Source organism: Macaca nemestrina, chromosome 1 (genome assembly GCF_043159975.1).
Source record: "Macaca nemestrina isolate mMacNem1 chromosome 1, mMacNem.hap1, whole genome shotgun sequence".
Lineage (NCBI taxonomy): Eukaryota > Metazoa > Chordata > Mammalia > Primates > Cercopithecidae > Macaca > Macaca nemestrina.
The window spans coordinates 178,663,943-178,686,548 of record NC_092125.1 but is presented as its reverse complement, the minus strand read 5'-3'; the positions used below and the strand labels follow the sequence as shown (position 1 = coordinate 178,686,548).

The 22,606-nt window shown below is 44.3% G+C and overlaps 1 non-coding gene across 1 annotated transcript; it reads right to left on the bottom strand.

Moving 5' to 3' along the window:
• Positions 1 to 13,755: 13,755 nt before the first annotated feature.
• Positions 13,756 to 13,828, bottom strand: TRNAK-CUU (transfer RNA lysine (anticodon CUU)). The gene has a single exon. It is a non-coding gene; the product is annotated as a tRNA-Lys (tRNA).
• Between the last annotated feature and the right edge of the window lie 8,778 nt (positions 13,829 to 22,606).

Below are 22,606 nucleotides of genomic sequence, written 5' to 3'. Positions count from 1 at the left end.
AAACCACAGGGGCAGGGCTGCTCAAAACCATGGGAACCCACCTTTTGTCTCAGCATGACCTGGATGTGAGACATGGAGTGAAAGGAGATCATTTTGGAGCTTTAAGATTTGACTGCCGTGCTGGATTTTGGACTTGCATGGGACCTTTGGGCCCTTCATTTTGGCCAATTTCTCCCATTTGGAATGGGTATATTTATCCAATGCCTGTACCCCCATTGTGTCTAGGAAGTAACTAACTTGATTTTGATTTTACAGGCTCATAAGAGAAAGGGACTTGCCTTCTCTCAGATGAGAATTTTGAGTTAATCCTGAAGTGAGTTAAAACTTTGGGGGACTGTTGGGAAGGCATGATTGGTTTTGAAATGTGAGGACACAGTATCTGGGAGGCGCCAGGAGTAAAATAGTATGGTTTGGTTTTATCCCCACCCAAATCTCATCTTGAATTTTAGCTCCCATAATTCCTACATGTTGCGGGAGGGACCCGGTGGGAGATAGTTGGATCATGGGGGTGGATTCCCCCATGCTGTTCTCATGATAGTGAGTGAGTTCTCTCAAGATCTGATGATTTTATAAGGGACTCTTCCTCCTTGGGTTTGTCTGCTCTCTCTCTCTCTCTCTCTCACCTGCTGCCATGTAAGACATGCCTTTCACCTTCCGCCATGATTTTGAGGCTTCCCCAGCCATGTGCAACTATGAGTTCATTAAACCTTTTTCTGTATAAATTATTCAGTCTTGGGTATGTCTTTATCAACAGTGTAAAAACGGACTAATATGGGCCCCATTTACATTTTCTTCATTGAATTTATCTGTTTGAAATTATATATTTATATGATTATTTGAATAAGACCCATCTCGGCCAGGCACAGTGGCTCACACCTGTAATCCCTATACTTTGGGAGGTTGAAGTGGGTGGATCACTTGAGCCCAGGAGTTTGACACCTGCCTGGGCAACATGGTGAAACCTCATCTGTACAAAAAAATGCAAATAATTAGTCAGGAGTGTGGTGGTGCCTGTCTGTAGTCCCAGCTACTCAGGAGGCTGGGATGGGAGGATGAGCCCAGGAGGCTGAGGCTGAAGTGAGCCATGATTGCACCACTGTACTTCCACTTGGGCAACAGAGACATTGTCTCAAAAAAAAAAAAAAAAAAAAAAAAAAAGACCCATCTCTGTCTCCAGACTCTAAGCTCATTGAGGCTAAGGACGGCTCTGTTTTGCTCACCGTGGATTCCAGTCCAAGTAGAGTCTGGCACAAAGTAGGCACCTCGACTGCTCCCTCCATGAGCGGGGAGAGGGGGAGTGGGGTTCCTGAGTATTTCTCCAGTTCCAAAAGACATAAGTCATGGCCCTGGTTACAGAGTCATGGGCTATTGCGAGCAACAGGAATTGTAGCTTTGGTTGGAATTATAGCTCAGTGTGGACACACTGGTGGCCTCTCACTGTTTGTCACTTGAGTATATCTTTTATTAGTGGAATAGGAAGATAAGTTTACTAGGATTAAATTAATTCAGACTGATTTCACCAAGTCTTTTAAATCATTGAGCTCTTGGGGTGAAAAATGAAAGCTCTCCCTGTGAGGCCACAAGGTGGCAGCACAGAGCAGCAAGTCAAAGAGCGCCCAGCTCCGCGCCTTTCTGGAGAGGACCGAATGAGGACACTGGGCTGACCACCTGGGACAGGAACTAGGAAGCCTGGGCTCTGCCATGTTTGGCCTTAGCCAGGATTCCAAGAGACAGACACTTAGCTGCCGTGTGCCCCTACTTATCTACCCCTACAGTTAGAATAATAGAATTATTCCATTTCTAGTTCCCTTTCCATTCATTCATTTATTCATCTTTGAGCAAACATCTGGAGACCCTTAGATCCTGGCTGGGCACCGGGGACACAGTGAGTAAGAGCAGCCCTGCTCCTCCACAGTGTGAGAAGTGCTCTGATCACTGGACAAGGTGCGAGGGTCACACCTCGGGGCAGGAGGAACCTTGGGTGTGGCAGGGCGTTGGTGGAAACCCAGGGAGAGCCCACAGAGGGGCAGGATGGGGCGGAGCTGGTATAGGCAGCAGAGGCTGCTGTGCAAGCAGGGAAGAGGGAGAGAAGCCATAGGTGGTGGCTCAGGGTGGCTGCAGTCCGAGGGGGAGAAAAGGGAGGTGGGAGAGGGGCTGGAGAGGTGGCAGGGGCCAGGTCACAGAAGCTCTCTGGTTAAGGTGCTTGGTCTGTTTCCTGTGGAGGGTGTGAGGTCCATGAAGAACTCTGATGAGGGCTCTGTGAGGAGAGAGGGAGACAGACCTCCAGCACTGGGCCGGGAGACCAGCAAGAAGATGAGTTTACTGCGTCGTCAGTCCTGGGCTAAGTAGTAGGCACCTGAAAGCAACAATGTTAGAAACTAGAACCCTCCTGGGGTTTTTCTGTAACACAGAGGTTATTTGGGCAAGATCAAATGGTGAACATGCTGTGTGTGTGTGTGTACACATGTGGTGTGCACAAACATGTGATTGATGACCCCCATCCTTCCCTCTGGTAGCCCGTGCCCGCCCCAGTGTGTCCAGGGAAGAGCAGAGCAAAGCCCTTCCTGCTCATCAGAGCTGCCCCAGGCTTGAACACTGGGGTGAGTGAATGCAGGATAGACAAGTGTGCTTACTGCCAGGGAAGAGAAGCTGGGCCTTGGGACTGGACTTGGGTCTGACCCCCAATTCCACCTTGAACTAGCTGGGAGACCTTGGGCGAAACTCTGCAGCTCTCTGAGCATTGGTTCCCTCTTCTATTAAATGAGGAAAGTGAATCTACTTCATGGAATTGTTGAGAAGCACCCAGCCCGTGGTAGACCTCTGAATATGGGGAGTTTCCCACCCCTTCCACCCCTTCATTCTTCCCCACCCTCACCCACTCTGATGATGCTGGCAGCCAGCCGGGTGGTGACTCAGGGAGACTGTGGCTCATGCAGCTCAGCTCTGAGAGGTGATGTTCAAATCAGCCCAACAGACTGGCCTGACCTTCGCTGGGCCATGATGGGGAGGTTTGGAGATCTGTAATGTACCTTGGGACTCTGGTCTTCCATGAGTCTAGTGCTGGGATTTGCATCCCCTCCCACAACCCTAAGAGCTTTTGGAGACGGAGTTTTGCTCTTGTTGCCCAGGCTAGAGTACAATGGCGTGATTTTGGCTCACCACAACTTCCACCTCCCGGATTCAAGCGATTCTCCTGCCTCAGCCTCCCAAGTAGCTGGGATTATAGGCATGCGCCACCACACCCGGCTAATTTTGTATTTTTAGTAGAGACCAGGTTTCTCCATGTTGGTCAGGCTGGTCTCGAACTCCCAACCATCTGCCTCGGCCTCCTAAAGTGCTAGGATTACAGGTGTGAGCCAACATACCCGGCCTTTGGGATTTATTTTCAAAGCTACTGTTAGTGTTCATTTTAGGAAACTAAGGGGAAAAGAAACAAACTCTGGGCTCCTGTGATGGAGGCACTGCAGTAAAAGGGCACATACAGACCTCCCGACCACCCTAAGATGTAGGCGCTGTTAAAACTCAATTTAGAATAGGAAATTGATTTTTTTTTCCTGAGGCGAAATCTTGCTCTGTTGCCCGGGCTGCAGTACAGTGGCTCCATTTCAGCTCACTGCAACCTTCGTCTCCTGGGTTCAAGCAATTCTCTCTGCCTCAGTCTCCTGAGTAGCTGGGATTACAGGCACCTGCCATCATGCCGGGCTAATTTTTTTTGTATTTTAGTAGAAGCAGAGTTTCACCATGTTAGCCAGGCTGGCCTCAAACTCCTGACCTCAAGTGATCTACCCACCTTGACCTCCCAAAGTTCTGGGGTTATAGGTGTGAGCCAATGTGCCCAGCCGAAAAGAAGAAATTGAGATGTAGAGAGGTGAATGTGTGTCACTGGTAGGATTGCCCAGCTGGTGAGTGGTGGAATCTCAGTTGAAGTGCACATCTGACCACAATGCCTCTGTTTCTAGCCACAGAACAGACCCAGGGCCTGGCCTCTCGAAATCAGGACCTCTGAGAGGAAGAAGAGCCTGCCCACCCTTGTCTGCTTTCATTTTACCACAAAGTTAACCAAGACCCAGAGAGAGCAAGTGGCTTGCATGGTTACACAGCAAGCTATGTGATGGAGACCACACACCCTATTCAACTGCCATGCTCTCCCATCTCCTAGTCTTAGACAATTGTCATTAAAGACTTTGTATACTTTTAACTGTGAAGAGAGCCCTCCTCCCCTTACTACTAGACATAAGTAATGCAGAGAAAGGTCCCAAGAAGGTGAAGAGGAGGAGTACTTGGTAGGGAGTGATGGGGAGAGGGGGCGAGGCACTTCCTTGGTTTCTGAAAAGGAGAAATGACAGTGCTTTTTATTCTTGCCTTCTTAATGAGAAAGCTTTCATAACAAACTGGTGGCTTCTCAGTGTGTTTGCAGCTGCTCCAGATTATGTGGAGATTGTCTGCCCTGCACACAGTGACGTCAAAGTGATAATGTCTGCACAACAAACCCACTGAGTCTGCCAGGCAGGGTGGTTCTACATCACTGGGGTGCACAGGGACCAGCCTAGCAGAGGCATGGTTAGGACAGGCCCTGCCACATGTACCTTCTTTCCTCTGTTCTCTCTCATGCATTTCCTGCAAGCCAGGCAAGGGCTCGGGTGGGATACTGTATTAGTCCATTCTCACGCTGCTAATAAAGACATACCTGAGACTGGGTAATGTATAAACGAAAGAAATTTAATGGACTCACAGTTCCACATGGCTGGGGAGGCCTCACAATCATGGCAGAAGGCAAAGGAGAAGCAAAGACACAACTTACATGGCGGCAGGCAAGAGCGTACGCAGGGGAACTCCCTTTTATAGAACCACCAGATCTCGTGAGACTTATTCACTACCACGAGAACAGTATGGGGGAAACCACTTCCATGATTCAATTACCTCCACCTGTCCCCACTCTTGACACGTAAAGATGATTACAATTCAAGGTGAGATTTGGGTGGGATCACAGCCAAACCATATCAGATACTGAGGTGACAGGGCAGGGCCTGCTCTTTTGGAGCTCACTCTCTGCTCCTCTGCACATGCTGGCCCAGGAGCAGGTTAAAAATGCAGATCCTGCTTTAGGAGGTCTGAGGTGGGGTTGAGACTGTGGTCTCCAGACACACCTTGAAGAGCAAGGTTTTAGTGGCTGTGAATTAAAGATCTTCTGGGTGCTAAATATGGGGCACTTAAAAAAATTTAGCTTCCTTATGACTGGGTGTGGTGGCTCACACCTGAAATCCTAGCACTTTGGGAGGTTGAGGTGGGAGGATTTTTGAGGCCATGAGTTCAAGATCAGCCTGGGCAATATAGTAAGACTGCACCTTGAAATGGAGTCTAGCACTGTCACCGAGCTGGAGTGCAGTGGCCTGGTCTCAGCTCACTGTAACCTCTGCCTTCCAGGTTCAAGCGATTTCTCCTGCCTCAGCCTCCTGAGTAGCTGGGATTACAGGTGCCCACCACCATGCCCGGCTAATTTTTTTGTATTTTTAGTAGAGACAGGGTTTTCCTATGTTGTCCAGGCTGGTCTCGAACTCCTGACCTTGTGATTCGCCTTTCTCAGCCTCCCAAAGTGTTGGGATTATAGGCATGAGCCACCGCGCCGGCCATATATATTAGTTCTTAAATTCCCTTCATATAACCATCTCGTACATTTTCCCTATTTTCCTCCCTTTTAGTCATGTCCTGGAGTTAGAAACTTGCCCTGGAGTGTTTCAACACGGAAATTTCCATTGCTTACATTTCCCTTCTAGAAGGTTGACTCTGATCACGGTGTGAAGAGTTGGTGCAGGGGTCAAGATTGGAGGTGGGAAGGCCTGTGGGGGGGCTTTGAAGCTGTCCAGGGCAGACATAGTAGTGGCTTGGCCTACGACAGTGAGCAGAAGGGACAGAAAGGGAGGGATGCACAAGTTATTTAGGTGTGGTAATGGTGGGGCCGGGTGTAGGACGAGGAGGATCCCGGGGGTGGAAGTGAATGCCATAGTTAGGCATGTGGAACTGGGAGGAGGGGGGCAGGAGTAGGGAGGGGAATGCGGCCCTCACAGGAGCACAGGACATGGCTGCCCCTGGGATCAGGCTTGGCGGATGGCCAGACGGCCCGTGCTCAGCACAGAGCCTGGCACAGTGGCTGCGGAATGAGTGAAAGCTGAAGTTCTGGATCCTGAAAGAGGAAGGGAGAAGGGCGTGGCAGGAACCACCAGGTAGGCAGCTTGACCACTTCGTGCCTGAGAGTGCCTGGCAGTGCCAGGTGCCTCGGCCCTGGGGCCATGAACGATCGTTTGTGGGCCCTCTGAACTGCAGTTGGGCGACTGAGAACAGTCTGGCAAGCTGAGCGCCTGGCCCTGAGGACGCAGCGTGTGTTTTTCCCTGCAGCTCAGGGGGCCTGGGAAGCACAATATCTTCCATTGCTGAAGCTACTCAATTAGACATGTGATGGCGGAGCTCACCACTAGGAGGCGCTCATAGGCTTTTTGTATTTTTTCCCGTCCTTCGGTGACAAAGTGGGGATTCTTCATGTGTTGCTGAACAAACAGAACCCTGACTTAGTCTTCACAAGTTACGAAACTGACTTCACAAGTTACGAAACAGAGCCAAGGGCTCTGCTGTTTTCAATTCTACCATGTTGCAACTATCCCTTCCGCAGCCTGGGAAACAGGGTAGGATTCCAAGACCAAATAAAGGCCGTCTTTCAACAACCCAGTCCTCGTGGCAACAGCCAGCCGCCCAATAGTGCCCGACTCTGACCAGCGGTGAGACTTCGGGCAAGTCATTTTGTAACCGTCTAATGGATTCACCTTGCCCACTGCATAGACAGAGCCGATTTATTAAAACAGGGGAATTGCAGTGGAGAAAGAGTAATTGCAGAGCCGGATGTGCGGGAGACCGGAGTTTTATTATTACTCAAATCAGTCTCCCTGAGCATTCCGGCATCAGAGTTTTTAAAGATAATTTGGCAGGTAGGGGCTTCGGAAGTGGGGAGTGCTGGTTGGTGAGATTGGAGATGGAATCGCAGGGGGTCGAAGTGAGTTTTTCTTGCTGTTTTCTCTTCCTGGGTGAGATGGCAGAACTGGTTGAGCCAGATTACCAGTCTGGGTGGTGTCAGCTGATCCATCAAGTGCAGGGTCTGCAAAATATTTCAAGCACTAATGTTAGCTTTTACAATAGTGATGTTATCCCCAGGAGCAATTTGGGGAGGTTCAGACTGTTGGAGTCAGAGGCTGCATGACTCCCTAACCGGTAACTTCTAATCCTTTATTTATTTATTTATTTTGAAACAGAGTCTCACTTTGTCGCCCAGGCTGGAGTGCAGTGGCGCTATCTTGGCTCACTTCAGGCTCTGCCTCCCGGGTTCACGCCATTCTCCTGCCTCAGCCTCCCGAGTAGCTGGGACTACGGGAGTAGTCCGTAGTCCACCACCCTGGCTAATTTTGTTTGTATTTTTAGTAGAGACGAAGTTTCATCATGTTAGCCAGGATGGTCTCAATCTTCTGACCTTGTGATGCGCCCGCCTCGGCCTCCCAAAGTGCTGGGATTACAGGCATGAGCCACCGCTCCTGGCCCGGTAATTTCTAATCTTATAGCTAATTTGTTAGTCCTGCACAGGCAGACTGGTCCTCAGGTGAGAAGGAGGTCTTTTCTGGAAAGGGCTACTATCGATTTTGTGTCAGAGTCAAACCATGGGCTGAATTCCTTCCCAAAGTTAGTTCGGCCTACGCCCAGGAATGAACAAGGACAGCTTAAAGGTTAGAAGCAAGATGGAGTCGGTTAGGTCAGACTTCTTTCACTGTCGTAATTTCCTCAGTCATAATTTTGCAAAAGTGGTTTCAATTTAACCTCTCAGAACCTCAGTTTTCTTCAAGTGGGAAATGGGGATAATAATCATTCCTCCCTTGTCCTGAGTTAAGCTACATGTGAGAAAAAAAATCATAGAGTTCGTGGGGTAAGTAAGAGCAAACAGAAGCAGTACTGTCAGAAGCGTTTGAACCAGAGCAACTCCATCTTGAATAGGAGCTGGGTAAAATTAGGCTGAAACCTATTGGGCTGCATTCCCAGATGGTTAGGCATTCTAAGTCACAGGGTGAGATAAGAGGTCAGCACAAGATACAGGTCATAAAGACCTTGCAACAACAGGTTGCAGTAAAGAAGCTGGCCAAACCCACCAAAATCAATATGGCCACGAGAGTGACCTCTGGTCGGCCTCACTGCTACACTCCCACCAGCACCATGACAGTTTACAAATGCAATGGTAACGTCAGGAAGTTACCCTATATGGTCTAAAAAGGGAAGGCATGAATAATCCACCCTTTGTTTAGTATATCATCAAGAAATAACTATAAAAATGGGTAACCAGCAGCCCTTGAGGGACTGCTCTGTCAGTGGAGTAGCCATTCTTTATTCCTTTGCTTTCTTAATAAATTTGCTTTCACTTTACTCTATGGACTCGTCCCAAATTTGTTCTTGCACAAGATCCAAGAACCCTTTCTTGGGGCCTGGATTGGGACCCCTTTCCTGCAACATCTTTCTGGAGACCACAAAAGGACAATACTGAGGAAACCCCTGAGCCAAAGGCTAACTTTGGATAAGTGGTGGGGTCCAGGAACACTACTGTATTTTATTAATAAAATGTTTTTATCAGAGCCTCCAGAACCCAGCCCTGCACTGCCACCTTGGTTGGATTCCTCCAGCCACATTTACAGAGCTCACACTCCCCACCTGTCCCCATGCACACTGCAGGGAAGGGAGAGATAAAGGTGATGCTGTGGCTGTCTCAGGTGCCTGCAGCCTGTAGGAGTCTCCCTTGAGAATGGGTCCTCCCTGGGCATAGGATCGTGAGTGATGTCCCTTAGGTCTCACAGTCAATGCATGGGCTGTCTAGGATCACATCCTGAGTGTCCTGACTTCAGCTCTCCAAGACAGAACAGGACTCCTGATACCTGGCCAGGATCTGTTAACACCTCGGCATTAGGTTGGCTGGTCCTGGTAAATGGAGGCCCCAGTTTGAACTCCAACATGGGAATTTACAAGAAAGCAGAGTCCAAGTGCTTCCAAATGTCACAGTTTCCTGCAGGTCTAGGCCTTTGCAAAACCATATTAGGAGTCACTGTTCACTTGATGACTCAGGGCCTCCTGGATGGGAACTACGTGATGTTCTTCTCCTTGAATAAAGTTCCCTGGAAGGGTTTGCCTCTGTGCACAAGGTTTAGTCTGGTTTTTCTTCTTAGGAGAGAGACACCAAGTGAGCCTGGCTTTTCCTCGATTTCTGCTCAGCCAGAGAATGGCTGGAAGTCAGGTTTGGCTGTGGTGGTTCTCAGATGCCTGGTATCGGCAGCTCTCTCTGTCTTTTTCCAACAGGATCTCCCCACTGGGAAGTATAGTATTGTGGCCATGAGCACGTGCTCTGAAGCCACACTGGGTTCAATTCCCAGTTCTACTTCTTAAAGCTATGTCAACTTGGTTGAGTGACTTAACTTTACTGTGCCTCAGTTTTCCCATCTGTAAAATGGGTTGCTCTGAGAATTAAATGAGTTTATTTTGTAAAGTGGTTAGAGCAGTGCCCATTACATAATAACTGGTATGTAGGTGTAGCCTGTCCTGTGTCTCTTCCAGTTGTCTTACTTTGCCCTCTTGGTAGAGATGCAATAGACAGTGAGGGACACAAACATTAATAAGGGAGAATGATATCTGGAGCACTTTACATATGTAATTCATGAAGCTCTTAATATTCATACAAGGTAGGTACGCTCACCCCCATTTGGCTGATGAGGATACAGAGTCTCATTGTGGGGAAGTAATTCATGCAAGGTCATCTCTGTTGTGGAGAAGCTTCTAAGACCCCAGCACCCTTGATGGGCATTCTCTTCTGACCTCTTCGTCTGCTGGCCCAAGTCTGCTAGGCCCTCGGCTGTCTCTCAGTTCACTCCTCACTCTAATCTGTCTGGTCTTGGAGTCAGGACAGTCACCAGGAGTATTAGAGTAAATACACTGCCTGCTCTAACAAATAACCTCCACTCTCAACGCTTACCACACTGGAGATTTCTCACTCACATCACAGTTTAATGAAAATCAGGTATGGTGGGTGGGGAGAATCCTGTTCCACACAGTCACTCAAGGACCCAGGATCTTTCCATCTAGTGGCCTTGCCACCTTTGCCACCTTCCAAGGGCTCAGAGTGCCCCCCGCCCCGCCCCTGGTCCTCTGCATTTGGCCAGCCAACAAAGGAAGAAGGAGAGCATGGAGGCTTGGAGAGTGGCCTATGGGGAGAGAGACTGTCTGCTTCATCTGAATCTCACCCTTGCCCAGGAGCCATGAAATGCATGCTTGCTGAACTGAGGGGCTCATCATGGGGAAACTTGAAGGATACCTAAGTCTGCCTGGGAAAGGTGGGTAAGTGTTCACCAAAATGGGGACATCTGAGTCAGGTCTTGAAGAGTGAATAAGAGTTCTCTGGATAAGGAGGAGGGAAAGGCATTCTGGGCAGGAGGAATGATGTGCGCAAAGACACATCAGGAAAGTTCCTGGCTGGCACAGACAGGACAGGTAAGGAAACAACATGCAGAGTCATGGAGTGTGAGGTGGGGGCTGTGGGGAGGAGGCTGGAGAGACAAGCAGAGCTGGAATTTGGAGGTTTCTGTTCCTCCTTGCTTTCTATCCTTCAAGTCCCAGCCCCAGGTTTCTTCCCCAGGACTCTAAGATGTGGGGATCTCTCCCTTCTGTCCTCAGAAGCACTGATGTTCAGAGCATTTTAACCTGGAATGATCCAATCTGACCCTCACAGCAGCCCAGTGAGGTGGAAAGGACGTAGGTAATTATAGTCCCCATTACTTTTATTGTCTGATTGTTTATTAGGAGTTTATTTCAAAAAGTTGACTTTTGTTTATTGAAGTTGTATATGGTAAACTTGCTAACTTCATCTATAGATGCTTTTGGATTTGCTATGTAGACAATCATATGCAAATAATCACAGTCCTATTTCTTCCTGTTTTTATTTCTTTTCCTTACCTTATTGCACTGGTGAGCATCTCCAATAAAATGTAATACAATCAATGCCAGTAGACAGCCTTGTCTCTTTCCTGATCTCAGTGGGAAAACTTTCAGTATTTCACTATTATATAAAATATTTGCTTACAGACATTTAAAATGTTTGCTTAAAAGTAGGTACCTTTTATCAGATTAAATGTTTCCTCTTATTCTAGACTGCTAATTCTTTAAAAATCATAAATCAGTGTTGAATGTTATCAAATGCTTTTCCTCCATCTGGTAAGATAATCTTATAGATTTTTCTACTTTTTCTGTTAATGAGCTAATCATCAGTGCTTTCATCAGTGGTTCTCAACTGATGTTAATTTTTCTCTCTAGGGGACATTTGGCAATTTCTGGAGACATTCTTTATTAACTCAGTTGGGGGTGTGTGTGTGTGTGTGTGTGTGTGTGTGTGTTATTGGTATTTAGTGCATAGAAGCCAGGGGTGTTGTTAAACATTCTATAATGCACAGAAACTGCCCTCCACAGCAAAGAATGATCCAATAGTGAGGCAGAAAAATAGGTCTGGAGCCAGGGAACATAAGGCTGATTCACACTTCAGCTATGGCAGGAAATATCCTCTCCATAGGGTGTATGCCAAGTAAATAACTTTGTAACTTTACTTCCTCCTCTTCATTTACATAGGGCATAAACCAAGTAACCAATGAGATCCTCTCGAGGGTATTTAAACTGCCAAAAATTCTGTAATGGGCCCCTGAGCCCCTATGCTCAGGCCCACTGCCACACTGTGGAGTAAACTTACATTTTCAGTAAATTTCTTCATTCTTTCCTTGCTTTGTTTGTGTGTTTTGTTCAATTCTTTGTTTAAGATGTCAAGAACCTGGACACCCTCCACTGGTAACATATTTTAGCGAGCCAGCCTGGAGAACTTCCAGGAGAAGTTAGGTCCAAAGTTTGGGGTTTATTTTTTTTCTTTCCCCTTTCCTTTCTGCTCCATACAGGGGAATCCGTCTCTGTCTCTCTCTTTTCCTTTCCAATTCAAGACCCTTGGCGGGCAATGCCTAAACACAGAAGCAACTGCAGGTTTCTGGCCATGGTTGGTGAAACTAAGGGGTTCCCATGTGGAGGTGCCTAACTGCTACTGACCGGTTCACTTAAGGGACCAGGGTTTTTTTTTTTTTCTTCCCCCTTTCTTTCTTTTTCAGTCTTTCAGCCACTGTTTCCTAGTAGCTCCTTGGAAATTGAGGGCAATTGACTGGCGTCACTCCCTGGTATTGCCTGAAAGCCAAGGAGTGAATGGGAATAACTGCCCTAACTGGAAGGGGAAAAGACTCTTTTTTAAAAAATCTTTTCTGTGTGTAGTCCCTGGTCCCTACATGTGACCCAGCTCAGAGCAAACTCGCATGTTTCAGGTGACTTAAACCATTTTTTTATGCTAAATTCTTTCCTTCCCCTATTCAACTGGCTAAAGCAGAAGAAACCTACCCAGCCTCCAGTTCCTATCATTAAAGTTCATGGGATAGGAAGCATGGGAAAGCATGGTCTTAACAAATTATAAGGATGCTAAAAGTCGGGGATTACACCCAGGTACCGAGGGAAAGCTCATAGTAGGCTCTGGAGGGAAAGCATGCAAAGTGGCACCGGTACCTACCTAAGGTCAGAGACTTCTAATACTCTAAGATTGGACCCCACAGGGGGACAGACACTCCAGGGGATCCTAGAGACCTCAACCTCCCTGAAGGGGATGCTCTCAGCAGAGGTTCTGAGGTCTAGTAATAAGCCCTTCTTATAATTTTCTCTCACAGTTGCAATGCTGTTTAGCCCCAACATTGTTTGGAATCTGGAGTTTACCATTGAATGGGAACGTGGAATGGCATTGCATGTATCCAGGCTTTTGTGCTGCTGTTCTAAGCAGGGAACCTGGTTAATGTGTGACACTCTCCTTTGGTGCTGTTTGGAGCCCCAGTGCTCTTTGGAGTCTGGGGAAATTTGGCCTTTAAATATCAAATTACCATGGAGACTGCCTTACCTGAAATTTTAGTTCACAGCCTTCATTGGATTAGCTATTGGTGCAAACAAAGTAAAACTGACAAGCTTTTATTACTGTCTCATGGCTAAGGTTCCAAGCTATTGGATCTTTGTTTGTGTGTGTATATACATGTCTTTGTATTGCTGTGAGAAATGGGAAAGTTCTTCTTCAAAGATTATAAAAAGTCACAATTTCTTACTATAAGATTGTTATCCTCTATTAGTGTGTATATGTGTGTGTGTGTGTGTGTATATGTGCATGTGTATGTATATATGTGTGTGTGTGTGTATATATATATACCAAATCAGCTGTCCTAGCTTGCTCCAGCATGCCTGGACAGAACTAGTCAAGCCCCAGCCCATAGTGCATACCACTCCTTGTTTGGAGATGCTTCCTTAACTATCCCTGGACAACTTTCTTTTCTTTCTTTGTTCTGTTCCCCTTACCTAATAAGAAAGCTTTAAGCTAACAGCCAATCGGGTAAATTGTAAAATGTGAGGTCCTATTCCAGCCCATGGAAACTGGACACAGTAGTAGGGTAAACACATCAGGTTATAAATAACTCTGTCTCCTTTGTTAGGTGTACTCTTGTGGCTGGACAGCTATTGAGTAGCACCCTTTCTGCAGAAAGTAAAGCTCGCCTTGCTGAGAGATAATTTGTTCCTGCATTAATTCTTTTTTTGTGTGTGTGTGTGACACTGAAAACTTAATTCCCAAAAATTTGGCACCCAATGTGGGGCTTGAACCCACGACCCTGAGATTAAGAGTCTCATGCTCTACTGACTGAGCTAACTGGGCTTTTACACCACCAAAAACTTCATTCCCAACATTGCTATCTCATGGCTAAGATTCCAAGCTATTGGATCTTCATTTGTGTGTGTGTATACATGTCTTTTGTATTACTATCTCATGGCTAAGGTTCCAAGCTATTGGATCTTTGTTTTTGTGTGTATGCATGTCTATATGTGCTTGTTTGTATGTACACTTATTGTTCTATGTTGTGTCTACCAAATTGGCTTATAAGTAAAAGAGTGCTTATAAATTAAGTAAATAAGGCTAAGCAATTTTCAAGTTCACATGACTTAAGTATAACTTTACTAAACAAGCTAGCTTAAAAATTATTGAACTAAAAGTAAAAATGCCTTCAGAACTGTCAGCATACATTTTGTCTGAATTTTATGTTTGTCTTTGCTAGATATTTTGAGATGTCAGTGTTTGGCATGGAAGGTTGTAAAACTATAAACCCAGCCAAAACAAAATATCTTGGTTTGTGTGCTTTCTTTTGACAAACATGAGTAATTTATAAAAGGAAAATATCTTGGGCCCCCCCAAAATTACTAGGCTGAAGGGAAGATTTAGGGTGGGAGCTGCTTGAACCTGCCTCCCATTCTATTCAAAGTCTCACTAAGATAAATGCATATCTAATTTCCTCCTTTGGAAAGCTAATCAGAAAAGAATGCAACCCTTCACCTCACACCTACCTGTGACCTGGAAGCCCCAAGCCCCCTCCCCGCTTTGAGTTGTCCTGCCTTTCCAGACAAAACCGATGTTCATTTTACATATGTTAATTAATGTCTCATGCCTCCCTTGTTAAAAGTGGAAGAACTGAGTACTGAATGGGATAAACGTTTTAGGTAAACTTTTTGTGTAAATTAAAATCTTAGTTATTTTTCACGCTCATTTAATATCTGGGTCATTTCCAATTATGAAAGGGTTGTGATATGGGGAAATACGTTTCTAAAATTTTGTGGAATTATTCTTATCTATAAATGCCCATATCTGATAGTTCAGGATTTCTTGCTTTTTAGGGTTTCACTAAAATTTTAGCATAAGAATTCTAGTTAACACGTAATTCTGTATACAAAATGTGCCCAAAGGGTTATGTTATCAGTGAGAAAAAGAATAATTTTGTCTAATTCAGAAGTTATCCAAAAGTTAGTTCAAATTACAGATTTGAAAAGTTCATTTATGAAACAATGTAGTAAGGAACCATTAAGTATGGGAGAAAAATGTGGAAAAAGTTTAGATAATAAAATATTCTTGGCCGGGCGCGGTGGCTCAAGCCTGTAATCCCAGCACTTTGGGAGGCCGAGACGGGCGGATCACGAGATCAGGAGATCGAGACCATCCTGGCTGACACGGTGAAACCCCGTCTCTACTAAAAAAATACAAAAAACTAGCCGGGCGAGGTGGCAGGCGCCTGTAGTCCCAGCTACTCGGGAGGCTGAGGCAGGAGAATGGCGTGAACCCGGGAGGCGGAGCTTGCAGTGAGCTGAGATCCGGCCACTGCACTCCAGCCCAGGCGACAGAGCGAGACTCCGTCTCAAAAATAAATAAATAAATAAATAAAAATAAAATATTCTTTAAAACTTGATAAAGAATTGGAGACATTTGGCTAATTGACATTTTTGTAGTTAAAGCTCTCCGTCTTGCTTAAAATAAAATAACAAGTATTGTAGAAAATGCATCAGCGGTTCAGCAATTCTTTTTTGTTTTTTAATATAGTTAAGCATGAAGCCAGATTTAGTGTGGAGCCAAGTTCACATACATGTTTGCATTGCTTCACGCTATGTTTATTGTTTTGTGTAGATAGTGCTGGAGTACTTATTGATCACGTGCCTAAAGTGAATTTCTTAATTGCACAGGATGTATGATGTGGGTTTTTTTTCTTTCTTTTTTTTTTTTTTTTTGGTGGGGGGGGGGCTCTGGGTAACACTGTAGCTTCCAGAGTAAATTAAATAGAAAAGATTTAGGGTTGTTTTCCTGTTTATTAATTTTTGCTTCTAGTTTTCATTTGTTTGCTGTTTATTCTCCTCTGGATTTTGCTTATGTATGCATATATATAAAACCACGATGTTTTTTAGCCTGGTGTGATGGGTCATGCCTGTAATCCCAGCACTTTGGGAGGCTGAGGTGGATGGATCACGAGGTCAGGAGTTCAAGACCAGCCTGGCCAAGATGATGAAACCCTGTCTCTACTAAAAATACAAAAATTAGCTGGGCATGGTGGCAGGAGCCTGTAATCCCAGCTACTTGGGAAGCTGAGGCAGAGAATTGCTTGAAGCCAGGAGGCAGAGGTTGCAGTGAGCCGAGATCGTGCCACTGCACTCCAGCCAGTGTGACAGAGCAAGATTCCATCTCAAACAAACAAACAAACAAACAAACAAAACAAAACACCATGATGTTTTTTAGTTTCTAGTGGAGGGCTCTTATTTGGTTCTGTGAATAATTATTTTTGTTTCCTATGCATTTCTAGCAAGTCATTCTTTGTTCCATCTATCTGAAATTCCTAAGCTACCTTTGTCAGGTCCACAGGAATTAATGGAGCACACTAGCCTTTTAACCTTAAACTAACTTTTTGGATTTTAGGGTTCTTGATACTTTAAGTGTGTTGAGTATACTCTTGTAAATAGAATTTAAGACATATTTCTCTCTCTTTGCCTACTTTTTCCAAAATTTATAAATTATTTGTGAATATTCTTAATTCATAGCAATGTGTTTGTTTGCATCCAGTCAAGCAGGGTCTCCAGGGCCACTCAAGGAGAGAGAGCCCAGAAACCTGACATGCCAGCAAAAGGGTAAGAATTTCTTACCAGTCAGTCTCTGATCTCTTTCTCTTTGTGCAAACTGATTAAATGAAAGGTACAAGTCACTGTTTATTTCCTCTGTAAGGTTTTAAATTAATTGGTTTAATAATAATAAGAGCTTAAATCAAATATTTTGTCAGAAAAGTAAAAAGTGCAATGCCTTTTATTTAATTCATGTGACGAGTAATTTTTGGGAAATAAAGATGTTTTTAATGATTATTAGTAGAATACAAATGTCTTCAAAATGTAAATATGTGGTCCAAATTATGTTCAAATATTAGGTTTGCTAAATGCTTTAAGGTCACCGAGCTGCTTCTTTGGCTTTTGAAAACTGTTTAACTCACCTGCTTTACAACTAGGTAAGGCCTGGGGACATGTGGAGTTGGCCACACCCCTAGCTATGCTGGAAATAATCAGACCTTATTAGCACCTAGTACATAATTAACATAACTTATCAGGTTTTACATTAAAATTAAAATTGCTGAGAGTCACCATTATAACATGCAATTACGACTACTAGAAACAGTTTTACGTGCAAGGTGTGTAAAGACAGTAAAATGTGTGGGGTTTTTTTGTCAGAGGTTATAAAAGGATTTTGCTTGTTTAAAATTTCTGAGTCATCATTTTGGCAAAATAAATAATTTAGTTTCAAATTTGTCTTTCTAATGCCTGACTTTTTAGATGGATCAGAGGGCCCCTGAAAACATCTAGAAAGGAGGTAAACAGGATTATTTAACATGTTTAGGTACATGGGATTGCGAGAATGATGTCCCATCTTCTTTAGGTTATATTTTTGTAAATAATACTAATATATGTTCCAAAATTGTATGGGATTTCTAAAATTCTAATGTCTAAGTATATTCTACCAATCAATTATAATTATGGTTATTATGTTAAGTTATTGTAAACCACAGCAATAACCAAATTTCCTTCTATAAAGCTACTAACCCAAGTAGAAAAAAAGTTCATTAAATACCAAGAAAATAGTTTGTCAGATTTTCATGTTAACCCAGCTGATACTGAAATTGTTTAAATATACAATTTGAATAAACTTCACGGTCTAAGTCGAATTACCTATGATAACCATCAGTTATCAGTGCTATGATTTAGAAAAACAACTGGTATTCAAGAGGATATGAGTCTAATGTTAATTAAGCATGGCCTTCTGGAGAACCAGGATGACCACCTCGTCTTTCCTGAGTCCTTAAAGATTTTATTATTAAAAGTCTTGCATTCCATGACTCATCACAGAAAAGATAAAATAATCCAAATTAAATACATTAGTGTGGGAACTTACAAATTACAAAAATAGTTTGTAACCAATGTTTAGTCCCATATTCCTGGGAAAACAGTTAAAGCATCGGGTACATTTGGTCACCTGGGGGGCCATTTAAACATTTTATAAAGGAATTTCATTCAATTGTTATTTTCAATGCATGTTTTCTGGTTGTATAAAAGCTTTCCCGTACAAGAGGGCTGATGTTATAACAGCAGATCATTATGCTACAGTGTGTTTTGACTAGGTAAAGAAAGTTTTTTATGGTTTGAATCTTTTGGGAAGATCGGAGAAAGAACTGTCCTTGCCATCCACACTACAACAAAATTTCGGGACCTTGAACTCTGGGTTCATAATCTCACAACTGAGAAGGGTCTCTCCATATTCTTGGAACTGTACACCCATTGGAACCCTTGAGGTTTCTACCCAGAGGAGGATGGCATCGTTGATGTAAATAGCTTTTCCCAAGTTCACAGATTAAGACTTCTACTATTGTGAAACTCTCATCTATGAGTATGTCCCTTGCTTATGCCTCTCTGAACAATAGAAGTGGAAAAGAGGTCTGTTATGTGCCCTTATGGGGTGTACTTTTATTTGTGAAGGAGTTTGCAGCCAGGTTTATACATGAATAACCTTATACTTTGATAGATAAAAGATGAAGGCCCAAAGTAGGTAAGAAACGTTAATGGTACATATGTTGCCTCATAATCAGTCAGAAACAAAACACTGGTTCATTCCTCTTAACCCACATAATGGGTTAAAAAGAACATTGCCAGGAGGCCTTCACTCTTCTAGAAGGGCATCATTTGTTAGGTCCTTTTTCCATGGTATAATGTAAAAGAAGCAATGATTAGAAATGTATCCCTCATGATAGGCTCTATAACAAATTCTACTGTAAAGGACACAAATTAAATTACCTTGTGAAAGTTACGATAGAATTAGCTGAACAGAGAAGTATCTGTGCAGCTGCTGGCACTCATGGCCTATGGAGAAAACATCTGGTATTATAGAAATTCAGTTGTAGTGGATTAACAATGAAACTGCTTCTTTAAGTCATCCTTTGATCTATTTGGTTTTAGGAGGTTTGGTTTATGGGGACCTTGGGTAAGAAGCATACTCTGAATTCTTGGTATTATCCTCCCAATAGTAAAAATAATAGTCTCCCTGGTGTGTTGTATTCTCTCAAAGACTTTAAAAGCTTGCATGCAGCCATCTCTAGAATGTGGTATGGTCTCTCTTCAACTGGAATGACAAAAGATGAAAGAAGTGTACAATCATGAATACACCATAATCCATGAATGACGAGCTGAGACCAGAAACCCAAAATGATGGTAACTGAGAGTGGTGCTAAGGCCCTAAGTTTTGGTCACACTCTCACCTAAGTGAGAACCTGACCAAAAAGGGGGAATTTTTTAAACAAAATTCTGGGAGGCTATTATTTTGGACTAAGCTCCTGCACTAAGCCCCAACAGACCAAACCAAACAAAAATGGAGTTGCTTGTGCTAAGTCTTTAAGGAAACACAGATTCTAGAACAGACCAGGTTTTGTTTTTTCTCCTGCAAATCTCTGTAACAAACATTCCTGGCAACATAGGTATCCACCCCCTGAAGTTCCCATTAAATCTTTTAGCCAAATTCATTTCTTCTCTCCTAGGGACCACCAAGCTTTAGATGATCATGCAACGAAGGTTCCAGCCAGTTCCAGGTGAAGACACCACCCTTGACCATCAAGAAGCTACCCCGCCTCCACTAGACAGAGCAGGGAGAGTTCCGTCATCCTTAACAGGTAGGGACTATGCCGCAAGCCAGCATGAAGCAGTCACAGAGAAAAGACGATTGGTCCCTCTGCCTCCCATGAAGATTTATGGGGATCACATCTCTTAAAGAGGAAATGAGGCAGGAAAATAGGGTCTGGAGGCAGGGAATATAAGGCAGATTCACGCGTCAGCTATAACAGGAAATATCCTCTCCATAGGGTAGATGCGGAGTAAATGACTACGTAACTTTACTTCACCCTCTTCATTTATATAGGGCGTACACCAACTAACCAATGGAATCCTCTAGAGGGTATTTAAACTCCCAAAAATTCTGTAACAGGGCCCCGCTCCCACACTGTGGAGTGTACTTTCATTTTCAATAAAATTTCTTCATTCTTTCTTCACTTTGTTTATGTGTTTTGTCCAATTCTTTGTTCAAGACGCCAAGAACCTGGACAACCTCCACTGGTAAAAATAGTGCTGAGGCTGACAAACCCTGATTTCTGTTGCTTATTTATTTATTTATTTATTTATTTATTTGAGACAGGGTCTCACTCTGTTGCCCAGGCTGGAGTGTAGTGGCATAATCATGGCTCACTGCAGCCTCAGTCTCCTGGGCTCAGGTGATGCTCTCACTTCAGCCTCCCAAGTAGCTGGGACAACAGACACATGCCACCACATCCAGCTGATTTTTGTCTCTTTTGTAGAAACTGGATCTCTCCATGTTGCCCAGGCTGGTCTCGAACTCCTGGCTCAAGCAATTCACCTGCCTTGGCCTCCCAAAGTACTGAAATTATAGGCATGAGCCACCACACCCACCCCATGTTGCTTGATCAAGCTTGTACTTTGGAAATAAAACCAACTTGGTTGTAATGTAATATTCTTTTTATGTATATATTACTATATCTAATTTTCTTTTTTTGTTGTTTTGAGACGAAGTCTTGCTCTTGTCGCCCAGGCTGAAGTGCAATGGCGTACTATATCTACTTTTCTAATATTTTGTTTAGGATTTGTATCTATATTCATGAAAGAAATGGTCTTATAATTTTCCTCTCATCTAATGTCCTTGTCAGGTTTTGGTATTAAGGTTGATTTGGCCCCATAAAATGAATTAGAAAGTGTTCCTTCTTTTTCAATTCCCTGAAAGTGTTTGTGTAAGATAGACGTGTTCTCTGACTTCCTTTGTGATCAGACCTGCCTCTGCTCACCTCTTCAACCCCATAAGCCATTGATGGGCTTTGTCTGAGCCTGAGACATTTACTGAACCCAGTTATAGCACTAAGCAAAATTACTATTTCTTAAAGGTCAGAACTCACCTGAGCCTACTGGACCCCTGCAAGACTGGGGACAGGTAGAAAGTCTCGCTTTGCCCTCAAGCCTAAGTTTTATGATCTACCTCAGACTTTTATCATTTTGGCAGTTATTAGGCACTGACTCAAATGCTAATAAAGTAGGCTACTAATTCCCATTCAGCCATTGTTCCTGGCCTATAGCTGCCTTGGGCAAGAACCCTATGATAAGAAGAGGACAGGATCAAGACACTCTTGGGAGCCCTGCCATAACACTCTCATAGCAGCTCTGAAATCTTACCTTTTACGGCTGTTATCTACTGTGTCTTCTATTGCTAACTACACCTTTAACTCCTTTGCAGGAGTGGAAAACCTATTCCACACCTTGACTGTCAAGACAGCTGGGTGGGTACAGGAGGGGAGAACATAGGTTTTTGCACTGGACAGACCTGGTTTAAATTTTAGTTTTGCCACTATTTGTAGGGTTACCTGAAACAAGATATTTAGCTTTTCTAGTGGAGCCTTTGTTTACTCATCTGTGAAGTGGAACTAATAATGTCCACTTCAGTGGTGTGTTTAAGAAAAAAGGGATTTGGCCAGACGCGGTGGCTCATGCCTGTAATCCCAGCACTTTGGGAGGCCACCTGAGGTCAGGAGTTCGAGACAAACCTGGTCAACATGGTGAAACCCTGTCTCTACTAAAATTACTAAAATTACAAGAATTAGTTGGGCGTGGTGGTGGGTGGCTTGTAATGCCAACTACTCGGGAGGCTGAGGCAGGAGAATCGCTTGAACCTGGGAGGTGGAGGTTGCAGTGAGTCGAGATCCTGCCACTGTACTCCAGCCTGGGCAACAAGTGAAACTCGGTCTCAAAAAAAAAAAAAAAAGAAAAAAGGGATTCATTAAGGGGTTTAGACGACGCACACCCTCGGAGGGCCGAAGACACAGACACTAGCTGAGCCTCTAGAAACAGCTCTCAATACCAGCACAGAGGTGGCACACCCAGGGAGCTGCTGCTTCTATCCTAATCAGGAAGACTGCCCTTGACAGCAAGGAAGCAGTGCTGGACCCTCGCCCACAAAATGTCCTCATCCTGCCGGTTTCTTCACTAGACTCAAAATCCTGTTCATATGCAACTGATTGGAGAGACCAAAATTGCATTTGTGACGCTAGCTGCAAGCAAGTCTGGAAAACGCGGTTTTTCACTTTCCAGCCTTTGCATGCTGGGAAGGGGTTGAAACGGGATGAGCAAACCTCTTCACTGTACTCACTACAGTTGGCTATCCTATTTTCATACTTGTTTTCCTTCCGTGGCGGTTTTGGGCATCTGCGTTCTCCGGCCCAGCTAATGAATCATTATTCTTAGTCAGGTATAACAACCCTCTTCCTTTTGCAGCTAGGGGTAGTCACGTCACTCAGTTCTGACCAATGAGAATAAGGGGAAGTCTGCTGGGGGGCCGTGGGTGGAGGCTTCTGGGAAGGCTTTTGCTTTTCAATAAAACGGACAGCTGTAGATTGATGCCAGCTCTTCCCCTTTCGTTCTGCCTCGAATGTCTGGAGCTGTAGCAGCCATCATGTCAGCGTGAGGATGAAAGGCCAAAGAAAAGGCTGGCAGGAACAGAAGTATGGAAGATCATAAGCTCTTGTTAGCAACGTTGAGCTGCTGA